The sequence below is a fragment of the Sesamum indicum genome, linkage group LG8 (genome assembly GCF_026168435.1).
Source record: "Sesamum indicum cultivar Baizhima isolate 11 linkage group LG8, ASM2616843v1, whole genome shotgun sequence".
In the NCBI taxonomy this organism is placed as follows: Eukaryota; Viridiplantae; Streptophyta; class Magnoliopsida; order Lamiales; family Pedaliaceae; genus Sesamum; species Sesamum indicum.
In genome coordinates, this window is record NC_142664.1 from 11,920,398 (window position 1) to 11,932,496 (window position 12,099).

Consider the following 12,099-nt stretch of genomic DNA (forward strand, 5'->3'; position numbering starts at 1 on the left):
GTTGCACTCCACGTTCACTGTCATTGTGGTGGCAAAGAGCTGTTTTTTCCTACTTCCTTGATGACATCAGCAGCAGCATCACTGATGACATCAGTAGCAGCATCAATGCTTACATTGTCCTACTGTCCTACTGTCCTCACTCCCATTGTTGACATCAGCCCTAGCGATGCTGATGTCAGCAGAATGTCCATCCAACCTTTGCGCCAAGTCATTGTCATCTGCCAAGTCAGCCGCTGAGTTGGGCTCCACGTCAGCTTCGACGTCCCCATAACCAAGCACCACGTCACTACCACCATCCACGTCACTCGCCGGCAAAACCGCAGGAAAATGCGTTAGATTCGTCTCAGTTCGCCGGAGAGGGTTTCCAGCAACTTTCTTCGCCGGCTGTGGAGGTTCCTTCATCATCAGACCGTCGGAAATCACTGCTACTATTATCGGATTCCTTCCAAGTTGCAGCCCGTCGGTGTCCGTCGTCTTCTCCATCGTAGTCATCGGCAGGAGACTCCGGTAGGCTTGGCGCCTCGTACGAGTTGGTGGGATATCAGTTACATTCGTCCTTGACATCATCTTCTCCGGCGGAAAGCAGCGCAACATGGAAACTTTGCCAAATCGCATTTCCCATTTTAATCGAAGTTCCTCAAGGGCTGCCGTTGATTCATGGTCGTTTTTATCGATCACCTTGTGTGCAAGTCGAAGGAACTCAGCCATATTGAATGAAGATTTCAATCGTTCGCTTCCGTTAAGATTTGCGCCGCCAAACCCTAGAATAGGTCGACGCACTAGATCTCCGTCTTCTACGTCCAAGTTTGGATCTTTTTCGATGGGCATGACTCCTTCACCCTCGCCACTCGTTCGGCTGTCGTCTGCCATAGCCACAACCTCCATATCAGTGGGCGTCGCTTCGTCTTCCTCAGGCGACTTTTCGGATTCCATGGCTGCGCGAAACCCTAGTTTTGAGCGGGACGAACCCGCTGCAAAAACTCCAAGTTTTCCATCAATGGGACTTCCCTTGCCATCTCCAATATCAAATCTGAAGCCCGTAGATGACACCTCGTCGGATTCCGCCTCCATCCGGCCACCCGTTTTCTCAAATTCCGTGGCTAACGGTAGCGGCTCTCCTTGAAACACGACCATGGCAACCTCCCCATGTTGCTCGCCATCCTCCTCCACGTCACAGCCATCCTCCGACGCGTCGCCGCCGCCTCCCAGGTCGCCGGCCAACGAGGATTGGGTAGTGGTGATGTTAGTGTGTGTTTTGTTATGTGTTTTAGTGTGTGAGAGAGAAGAGAGAGAATTTTTAGGCTCCATCTCAAAAGCTTGTTTTTTCAGTACAACAATTAATTGGGTAGTCCCTCCTTTATCGACTCTTTTGCCCACCTGGACAGAAAGTAGGCTGGACTTCACTACTTTCGGGGTCTTCGAAGATTCCACGCCATTCATTTATCTTATGGATGGCTATTCAGGAAAAAGTTACCGACAACCGACAGACCATGGCTCATACATCTCGATGGGTGTATTCTTTGTGACGAGGAGGCATTGGAGACACATACCCACCTTTTGCCATTTCAGTAGATTATGCCTTGCAGCTATTCGACGGATTAATCGAGTCCCTTGGCCCAACCGGGAATGGGCAAGGGATGTAAAATGGGCAATGTGAAAATGGAGAGGAAAGCATATTATTAATGCAGCCGATCGAGCATTACTTGGATCACTCGTCCACCATATATGGCGAGAAAGAATCTTGAGACGATTCCAGCAAATTGAGCATCCGGCAAACGTTTTGGCTTCCTTCATTGTTGATGATGTTAGACAGAGGATTTTGAGTATTAATATGTCTAATTCCATTAGTACAGTTGCTCTTTATAGACTCTGGCGTATCCCTTGGCCTGTCGAGGGATAAACCAATTAACTGTTGTACTGTACCATTATTTTCATAATGCAAATTATATTTACCAAAAAGAAAAATTGCTAAGCGTAATAATAACTACAAGTTAGTATAAAAGGGAAACTACAAGTTAGTGTAAAAGGGAAACGAACTTGCTTTAATAAAACCGTGCAAAACAACTTAATTTTGAACGTTCTCAGAATTTCATGAAACTTGACCCGAACGTAGATCTAGACCCATGCATTTGTGTGGTAAATTTGCTAAGTGTAATAATAACTACAAGTTAGTGTAAAAAGAAAACAAAGTTCCTTTAATAAAACTGTGCAAAAAAGCTAAATTTGGAACATTAACAGAATTCCACCAAACTTGACCCAAACGTAGGAATAGACCCACGCATTTGTGTGGTAAATTTTCTAAGCATAACAATAGCTAAAAGTTAGTGTAAAAGGGAAAATGAACTTGCTTTAACAAAACCGTGCAAAACAACTTAATTCTGAATGTTATCAGAATTGTATGAAACTTGACCCAAATTTAGGTCTAGACCCATGCATTGTGGTAAATTTGCTAAGCATAATAATAGCTACAAGTTAATGTAAATGAAAATTACATTTACCCGAAAACGAACTTGCTTTAATAAACCGTGCAAAACAGCTAAATATTGAACGTTCATAGAATTCCACGAAACTTGACCCAAATGTTGGTCTAGACCCATATATTTGTGTGGTAAATTTGCTAAGCGTAATAATAACTACAAGATAGTGTAAACAGGAAACGAATTTTCTTTAATAATGTCGTGCAAAACAGCTAAATTTTGAACGTTCTCAGAATTCCACGAAACTTGACCCAAACGTAGGTTTAAATTCATGCAATTGTGTGGTAAATTTTCAAAGCTTAATAATAACTACAAGTTAGTGTAAAAGGAAAATGAACTTGCTTTAATAAAACCGAGCAAAACAGCTAAATTTTGAACGTTCTCAGAATTCCATGAAACTTGACCGAAATGTAGGACTAGACCATGCATTTGTGTGGTAAATTTGCTAAGCGTAATAATAACAACAAGTTAATGTAAAAGGAAAAAGAAATTTTTTTTTCGGTAAAAGTAAGTTTCATTGAGTAAATTTGGTAAAGTACAACAATATGATCACCAAATGGTTTATCCCTCGACAGGCCAAGGGATTCGCCATAATCGAAATAAAGCACGTGTACTGACTGATCTAGATAGTGGGATGCTATGGATTCGCTGTCTAATGTCCTCAATGATCAGTAATGCTATGGTAGTAGGCGTCCTCTTGGTGTGATCGAATCGTCTCAGGTTTCTTTCCTTCCAAATGTGGTATACACATGCTGCAAGTAGTGCTCTATAAGACATGTTGATGATGTATTTACCCCTCCATCTCTGTGAAGCCCATGTAATGTCATCTTTCCACTCTCTATTGGGCCACAGGAATCGTATCGTTCTTCGAATTTCTGTGAGGCATCTTCGACTAAATTTGCATTGGAAGAATAAATGTGCATGTGTCTCTGTCATTCCTTCTGTGACGTCCGTAGAATTTTGTATGTAATTGGGAGACTAATTGGTAATTATTAGAAATTTAGATGTAATTAGTAAATAAAATTATAGATTGAATTTGGGATATAATAAAACTTGAACGGATTAAATTGGAGTTCGTAATAATTTGAAAGCAAATTATATTAATTAGAAAATTAGAAAGGACGTAATGGGTATTTTGAGAAAAGTTTAATTAAATATATAAAATAATAATATTATATATATAAATAATATATTGTAGAATTGAGGGGAGAGAGAGAGAGTGTAGAATGAATGAGGCGGTGGGCCTCTCTTCCATATTAATATGCACACACACACATAATACAAACTCACACACACACATTCATACACACACAGCGACGCACACACACATTTCGGAAAAACAGAGGTACGAAAATTGTAATTTAATTTCTATTAATTTATATAATTATATTATTTAATTAGTCCGTTTATTAAATATTGATTATATTGAGCGGTGAACTATTTAATCGGAGTGTTTTATGATTTTGGCTATTTATATTAGTGTCAAATTAAATATCACAATTGCTATAAAAATGATATAGTTGGGTAATTAAAATATTAAATTTGTTAGATTTAATTATTCTTATAGTTAATTTACACAATTCCATCGGAATGATTAACCAAATATGTAATTCTATGTATTGTTGCTTAATTAAATTGTATAGCAACGGTAAATTGACAGAAAATTCATAGAAATACTTCGGATGTTATATTTTAGAAATATTATGTTATTAATTAGGGAAAGGAGGTTTCAGTGGTAATATAATTTACGAATGTTATTAAAAATGACAGTTATAAATATATAAGGGGTTTGATTAAGTGAATTCTTATGAATTATTTGGTAAATTAAATATATTGATTATACGTATTATAATTTATTATAGGACGTGACGACGAGATAGAGAGTTGAGCAGTCCCTCGCGAATCGAAGTATTTTGGGGATTTACGGTAAGTATAGCTAATTGGATTTATATATATATATATCTATATGTGTAGTATTGTATATATAATATATATTGATTTTTTGGATGCGAACGTGGACTTGGTTTTATATTATTATGCGTGGCTTTCGTATATTGATTGTTTATATAATTAGTTGTGGATTATTTGCTAGATTATCATAATATTGGTGAAATTGTTACTATGTGATATGTAATGGTAATGTAGAGATATGCGGGATATGATTATGTGATAATCATATAATTGATTGTTGATGAAATCAAATTGGGAGTTGTTGTTGAGGAAGTGATTATTATAAAGAAAATAATGATGATCGTGAATTGAAATAAAAGATGATGCTTACCTAGTTGGAAATACAGTCAATGGTTTATGAAAATGTGATTGATATTGAGATATGAAAAATATGTGAATTAAGCTAGGTACCATGGCGCGTAGGGTACCGGGGTATTCCGGGGCAGCAGGGAATATCCTGTGCTTGTTAGCTACACACTGGGGTGGTGTGGGGGTACCATGTTTGTTGTGATGTCCTGTGCTATATTGCTACACAGCTGAAGTAAAAGAGTGTGGGGATATCACACAACGGGTATCCTGTGCTGTATATGATATGATGATGGCCGGCGAAACCATTGACTGATGTATACCAATTAGAGTAAGTGGGGCCCTTAGCTAATAAACGATAATGTTGAATATTGTGTCATAGCTTGATTTATAATTGTGAATAGGTATTACTGCTTATATTTGCTGTTGCTATTGTCAATGACTGTTAGTCGATGTGACTGCATGTACGTGAAATTGTTGCCTGTATGTATATATAAACTGATCAGCTATACTTATTGAGTAGGCAGCTCATTCCTTGCCACGTACTTTTCAGGAGATAGGTCACACTGACTAGCCACATTGACTTTGAGCGGTGCCGTTGTCTTTATTAGGTGGGTTAGCCGTGACTTCTGAAGCCAAAGTTTTTTATTATTGGATTGTAAATATTCTGGTCTTTTATCGGGATTTATGTTTAAAGTTGTGGTATGATTTTTCTTGAGGTTATGTACACGAGAACATGTAGTGAGGGTAGATATTACTTTTGGTGGTATATATTATCTTTTGTGACATATAATATTATATTGATAAATTAGAATTTATTTTACTGGTTGAAAGAGAATTACTTATAGAATGAGTTCTGATTAAAGAAAGGATGAAATAGTGATAATTAGATGTAGCGAGTAGGGGGTGCTACACCTTCATTGCATAGGATACATGTGCCAAGGTGAGCAAGCCATGGTTTATCTGTCGTAGCCAACTTTCCTTGGATGGCAAGCCATAGAATAAAGATGTGATGTGGAATTTTAAGTGATCCCGAAAGTAGTGAAGACCAGCCTACTTTCGGTCCTGGTGGGTCAAGTAACTCATAAATAGCCTGTGCTGTTGGTCGACCATTTTCAAATCTCCATATTATATGGTCTTCCCCTCCAAAAATAGTGGGTAATACATGTGTGATCTCCAAACACTCAAGATCCGTGATAAGGGGCCACTGCCATACTCCTTCATGAATCACCGTGCTAAGTCTGGATGACTCATCTAGTCCAAGTAGTCTCGGTCCTCGTGGGAAGGAGTCACAAAGAGGGCCAAGGTGATGCCACGGATCCTGCCATAAGAAGATATTCCTCCCATCTCCAATCTGGTAGTCTACCATGGTTCGGAGGAACATCCGTAATCGAAGGATTTTCCTCCATCCCCATGAGCCGCCATGGTCCGTAATCGTCCATATAGAGGTGTGTTGTAGACGTCCCTAGTACAGCCATTCAACCCAAATCGATGTCCTGTCGCATCTAATGACATCACACAGTTTTTTTGTCATCAATGCACGGTTGAAGGTACTGATATTCTTGTATCCAAGTCCTCCCTCCTCCTTTGGTCGGCATATATCTTTCCACGCAACCTTGGCATAGCCACTATTCGTCGTTCCCTTCCACAAGAAAGCTCGTAACCTTTTCTCAATTTCATTAATGACTTTTTTCGGTAATATAAATTCCGATGCCCAATAAAGACTCAGTGCTATAAGTACAGATTTAATAATTTGTACTCTACCAGCATAAGATATAGTGCTACCTTCCCATCCAACAATCCGTTTGTCAATCTTCAGTAGTAGTGGACGGCAATCTGCAATAGTTAGTCGAGACGATATAAGAGGTAATCCCAGATACCTCATTGGAAGAGCCCCTTCCTGAAATCCGAGTAGAGCCAACATCTCCTCACGCAATGCTTGCGCTGAGCTTGAGATAGTCAAGTGGCTTTTCTGCACGTTCAGTCTAAGACCCGACCATTCGGCAAAACGATCCAGTCCTGCTTTAAAGATTCTTAGAGAGTTCATATCAGCACGGCAAAATAATATCACATCATCAGCAAACCCCAACTGAAAGATCCTGGCTGCCTCGCATTTCCAATGATAGGAAAATATCTCCTCCTGATCAATCAACTGCAGGAAGCCGACTTCCATCACAAGCACAAATAGGTAGGGTGATAAAGGGTCACCTTGCCGAAGTCCTCTGGCTCCTCGAAAGAATCCATGGGGCTTTCCATTTAGTCCAACAGAGAATGAAGGCGTTGTCACACACTCCTCAATCCACTTCACAAAAGTAATAGGGAACTCAAACATCTCCATAACTGCTGTCAAGAAATCCCAATCCACTGTGTCATATGCCTTCCGGATGTCAACTTTCAGAGCACATCTAGGAGGTAGACGAGACTGGTTGTATCCCGTAAAGATTTTCTGTGCTAACATGATGTTATCTCCAATGCTGTGTCCCGGCACAAATGCCGCTTGGCATGGGCTGGTCAGTTTGTCCATTATCACACTCAGTCTTTGGACAATGAGCTTTGCAATGATCTTGTAAATCACATTACAACATGCTATGGGCCGAAAATCACTAACCGTCGTAGGGGAATGTACTTTTGGTATGAGCGCCAAAAGTGTAGTATTTATCTGCTTCAGAAGTCGGCCTGTACTAAAGAAGTCCAGTACTACCGAAGTCACCTCCTGTCCAACAATAGGCCATGCTGCTTTGAAGAAGCCCGATGAGTATCCGTCCGGGCCTGGGGCCTTGTCCTCATCAATGTCAAAAACTACCTGTTTAACATCTGCTGGTGTGAACGATAACAGTAAAGCGGTAGATTCCTCATTACTCAAAATGTGCCTAGCCCACGGTCTGAGAAACCGAATGTCAATAGCTGTTTGTCATCTGTCTCCCCCTAGTAGGCTTTGGTAATATGTGACAAACTCATTAATAACTTCTTCTGGATCAGTGTGAGTGGATCCCTGGTCATCGTTGATCTGGAAGATCCTTCTTGATGATCTTCGTTGGGCAGTCTTCCGAAAGAACACTCAGGAGAACTGATCACCGCCCTTCATCCACTGCATCTTCGCACGTTGTTGTAGCATAATCTGCTCCAATTTTGTTGCTTTGGCTAGTACGTGTCGGCAACAGTGTTCTAGTTGTATGTATAGCTCATCTCGCCTGCTTGAGCTTACTAGTAGTTGTGCTGCTTCAAGAAACCCTTTTGCCATTTGGACATTGTGCGATAGGTCCCCTTTATTCCTCCTTTGCTCTCGGAAGATTGGTTTCAATGCTTTGAGTTTGCGTGTCACAGCATACATAGGCGTCCCAATAATATTATGTTGCCATATATTCTGCACACTAGGAATAAACTCAGGTGAACGAGCGAGGTAGTTATCAAATCGGAACATACCTCCATATTGCTGTTGTCGGTCCCCATATAGTACCATCGGTGAGTGGTCTGAAGTGCGTGGTAAGGACCGAGTAGAATGTGTTAGGGAACCGTGCCATCCATCTATCATTTATCAACATGCGGTCCAGTCTTTTTCAGAGATTCCGGGGTGTCGCACTGTGGTTGTGCCATGTGTACCACTCTCCCTGCATGGGTAGTGGTAGTACTCCTCTGTATTCTGAATGGCTGCATTAAAGTCTTCCATAGCTGTTCGGATATCCCTTGATGTGCCACATACTTCGCTGAGGTCGCGAACTGCATTAAAGTCCCCTCCAATCATCCATGGGATATCAGCACACTGTATAGCTAAATTTTTCAGGGCATTCCATAATTCTCTCCTATCAACCACCTCAGTAGCTCCATAAGCGACAGTAACAACAATTGACTCATGTATTGCACGGATAGTAACAAGACAGTGTATAAATTGCGTTCCACATTCAACCACAGCAACATCAATAAAACTATCATTCCATGCAATCCACACGCGATTACCAGAAGATCCATAATCCACATACCATTTCCATTGGGGTAAGAGAAAAGATTGAATTTGAGCTGCATTATTAATACGAACACGAGTTTCAAGGAGACCGAGGAATTGTAACCTGAACTCAGCAACGATGTCTTTGACTGCCAACTGATGGTCTCGTTTGTTCAAGCCACGAACATTCCATATTGCTGCATTCAGCATGGATCACTAGGTATGGGGCTGCTATGCTTAGGACCCTGAGACGACTCATCTGTATCATCCAGTAGGTGAAGTGCATCAAAAGTATTATATATAACAAGCGCCTTACCCCTCTCCTCACGACTTGGGCCGGTTGTATCTCTAGTGTACTCACGTCCCTCCCTCTGCTTTCCTACCACTGAAGCTGGTGGTGGTCTGCTATTGTTCCGATCAGGCATATGTGGTGGCCGAGATGGTATATTAGTAGTATCATCATCCTCCCTAGGGTGGTTCCGATTCCATTCAGGCCTTGTTGGTTCTTGCAGCGTCCCCACTTTAGTTACATATACCGCGATTGGTGGTTTAACTGGTTTTGATTTGTTGAGAACACAATCTTTAGCAGAGTGTCCCAATGTCATACAACTGTTGCACTTCTGTGGTAGCCATTCGTACTCAACGTCTACTTTACAAGGTGATTCGTCTCCGTCCTCATCCGGATTCATAATTATAATGTGCTTTGGTAAGTTTGAGGTCACATCCAACATTACGCATACACGAGCGAAGTCTAGCCTTGTGCATGCTCTCGTAATTGCATCCGGGTATAGTGGTTTACCCACTCCACTGGCCACCGTACTAAGGCCTTCCTCTGTCCAGAACTCGACTGGAAGGTGACTAAGTTTTATCCACACAGGAACCTGTGTATGCTGTAGTTTCCTTAAAACCATCCCTAGTTCCCATTTTTGGAGAACAATAGGCTGCCCCTGAAATAGCCATGGCCCTCCTTCAATAACATCTTCCATATCAGCTACTGATTTGAATTGGAGGAAAAAAAGATCCATTATTAGTACCAGTGACCTCGTTCAAGCCCGGCCATATAGATATTGCAAACTCTTTCAGATCATGAAAATACGGCCTTTTTCCTAGGAAATACCCCACCGCGGTAGCCCTCCATCGTTTAGAACATTCAAAATTTAGCTGTTTTGCATGGTTTTATTAGAGCAAGTTCTTTTTCCTTTACACATGGCATAATCATAGTGCGAAAATAGGAAAAAAATTCTCTCTCTAAAAAATGGATGCTCTCTATTCTCTCTCACACACTACTACACCACAAAAATCACACACACTTGCCCTAGCAACCACAATTTTTATGAGTTTTTACGCCTTGCCCACTCTGTTTTGGACGCTGGAGATGAAAAATCCATGAAGGCCTTGGAGGAACTGAAAATCAAATGGAACGAGCGATTCGGACGAGCAGCTACAAACCGCTACTTTCCGCCGCCGGTGGCGCAGCCAAAAGAACCCGAACTGGTGCGTGGACTGAGAAAGGCCATTAGATGTCTTGTGCCGCCGTCTAAAATGGAAAAGACGACCGGAATTCTTGGGGAAAACAGCAGATCTGCTGCCGGAAAAATGAGAACTCCAGATTCCGATGGGCTGCCGAAAACCGAGAAGGCGACCGGACGACTGGAGGGGGAGGTCGGCGCTGACATGGATGCTCACGTGGCAGGTGAGGTGGCGCGGCCTTTGTCAACCAATGATGTCAGCCCTAGGTCTTCTGCTGATGTCAGCCCTATGTCATCTGCTGATGTCAGCCCTAAGTCAGCTGCTGATGTCAGCCCTAAGTCAGCACATGACATCATGCCAGCATCTTCTACTGATGTGTCACGTGGGATTCGTTATGACGTGCCACATATCCGTTCGATTTCTCCTCCTCCACCGAGTACTCCTACCGGGTTGTTTGTTGGAAATATACCACTGCATACCTGTCCGAATTTGACAGTTGAGGACAAAATAACGCATGCTTTCAATAACTCTACTCGGAAAACACTCTCATATGTTGCTCCTACATTACAAAATGGTGAAGTGGTTGTGAGACCCACACTTGATACTATTCGTAACAGATCTACTCGTTGGAGAACCACTGCAGTTGGTTATTTTCTCGAAAAAAGACCATACTATCATCATGTGAAAGAATTTGCCTTATCAGTGTGGCTAGGTCTTCGGGAGGTCACGGCCACAATACACGGATTTTTCTTCTTTCAATTCAAGACAGTGGCACATATGGAAGAAATCATAGAAGGTGGACCATGGTTGTTCCAAGGACAACCGATTGTACTACAAAAATGGGTACCGGGGATGGTGATGAGGAAACTAAAACATACACAGGTTCCCGTATGGATCAAGTTAAGACACTTGCCAGTTGAGCTATGGACGGAGGAGGGACTCAGTATAGTAGTCAGCGGTATCGGCAAACCACTATACCCGGACGCGATTACGAGAGCATGCACGAGACTGGACTTCGCTCGTGTATGCGTGATGCTAGATGTGCACTCAAAAATACATAAACATATTATTATCATGGCACCGGATGAGGAAGGAGGCGAAACACCGTGCAAAGTAGACGTGGAATATGAATGGTTACCTCCCAAATGCACATGTTGTACGCTAGGACACGCGGCAAAAGACTGTGCTATCAACAAGGCATCCAAACCAGTTAAGCCTTCGGTCTCCGTATATGTTCCTATAAAGGGACCTTCCCAACCACCTCCTATGCCTGACCGGGATATACCTCGACCTGCTCGAGAGGTAGAAACACAAAGAGAGGGTCATGAAGTTATTGCTGGCCCAAGTCGTGAGGAAAGGGGAAAGGAAATTATCATCCATAATGCTTTTGATGCATTACATCAACTTGAAGATACAGAAGAATTGATTCGGGGTCCTAAGCAAAGCAGCCCCATACCTGGTGATCCATGTTGAATTCAGCAATATGGAATGTATGTGGCCTGAACAAACGAGACCATCAGCTGGCAGTTAAAGACATCGTTGCTGAGTTCAGGTTACAATTCCTTGGTCTCCTTGAAACTCGCGTTCGTACTAATAACGTTTCGCATATTCAAGCCTCTTTATTACCTCAATGGAAATGGTTTGTGGATTATGGACTGACTGGTAATCGTGTTTGGATTGCTTGGGACGATAATTTTATTGATGTCGATGTTATTGAGTGTCGCACACAGTTTATCCACTGTCATGTTAATATCCGGGCTCTTCAGGAGTCTATTGCGATTACTGTTATTTATGGGGCTAATGAGGTGGTTCAGAGGCGGGAGTTATGGGGTTCCTTGGAGACTATCGCCATGCAATGTATTGATATCCCGTGGCTTGTTGGTGGGGATTTCAATGTAGTGTGTGATCTTAGTGAAATTTGTGGGGCATCAGGAGATATTCGTATGGCTATGGAAG

General features: G+C 41.8%; 1 long non-coding RNA gene across 1 annotated transcript; it reads left to right on the forward strand.

Moving 5' to 3' along the window:
- Positions 1 to 3,709: 3,709 nt before the first annotated feature.
- On the forward strand, positions 3,710 to 5,544 carry LOC148787212 (uncharacterized). The gene is made up of 3 exons (XR_016066980.1): positions 3,710 to 3,822; positions 4,340 to 4,403; positions 5,287 to 5,544. It is a non-coding gene; the product is annotated as an uncharacterized LOC148787212 (long non-coding RNA).
- Positions 5,545 to 12,099: the final 6,555 nt, after the last annotated feature.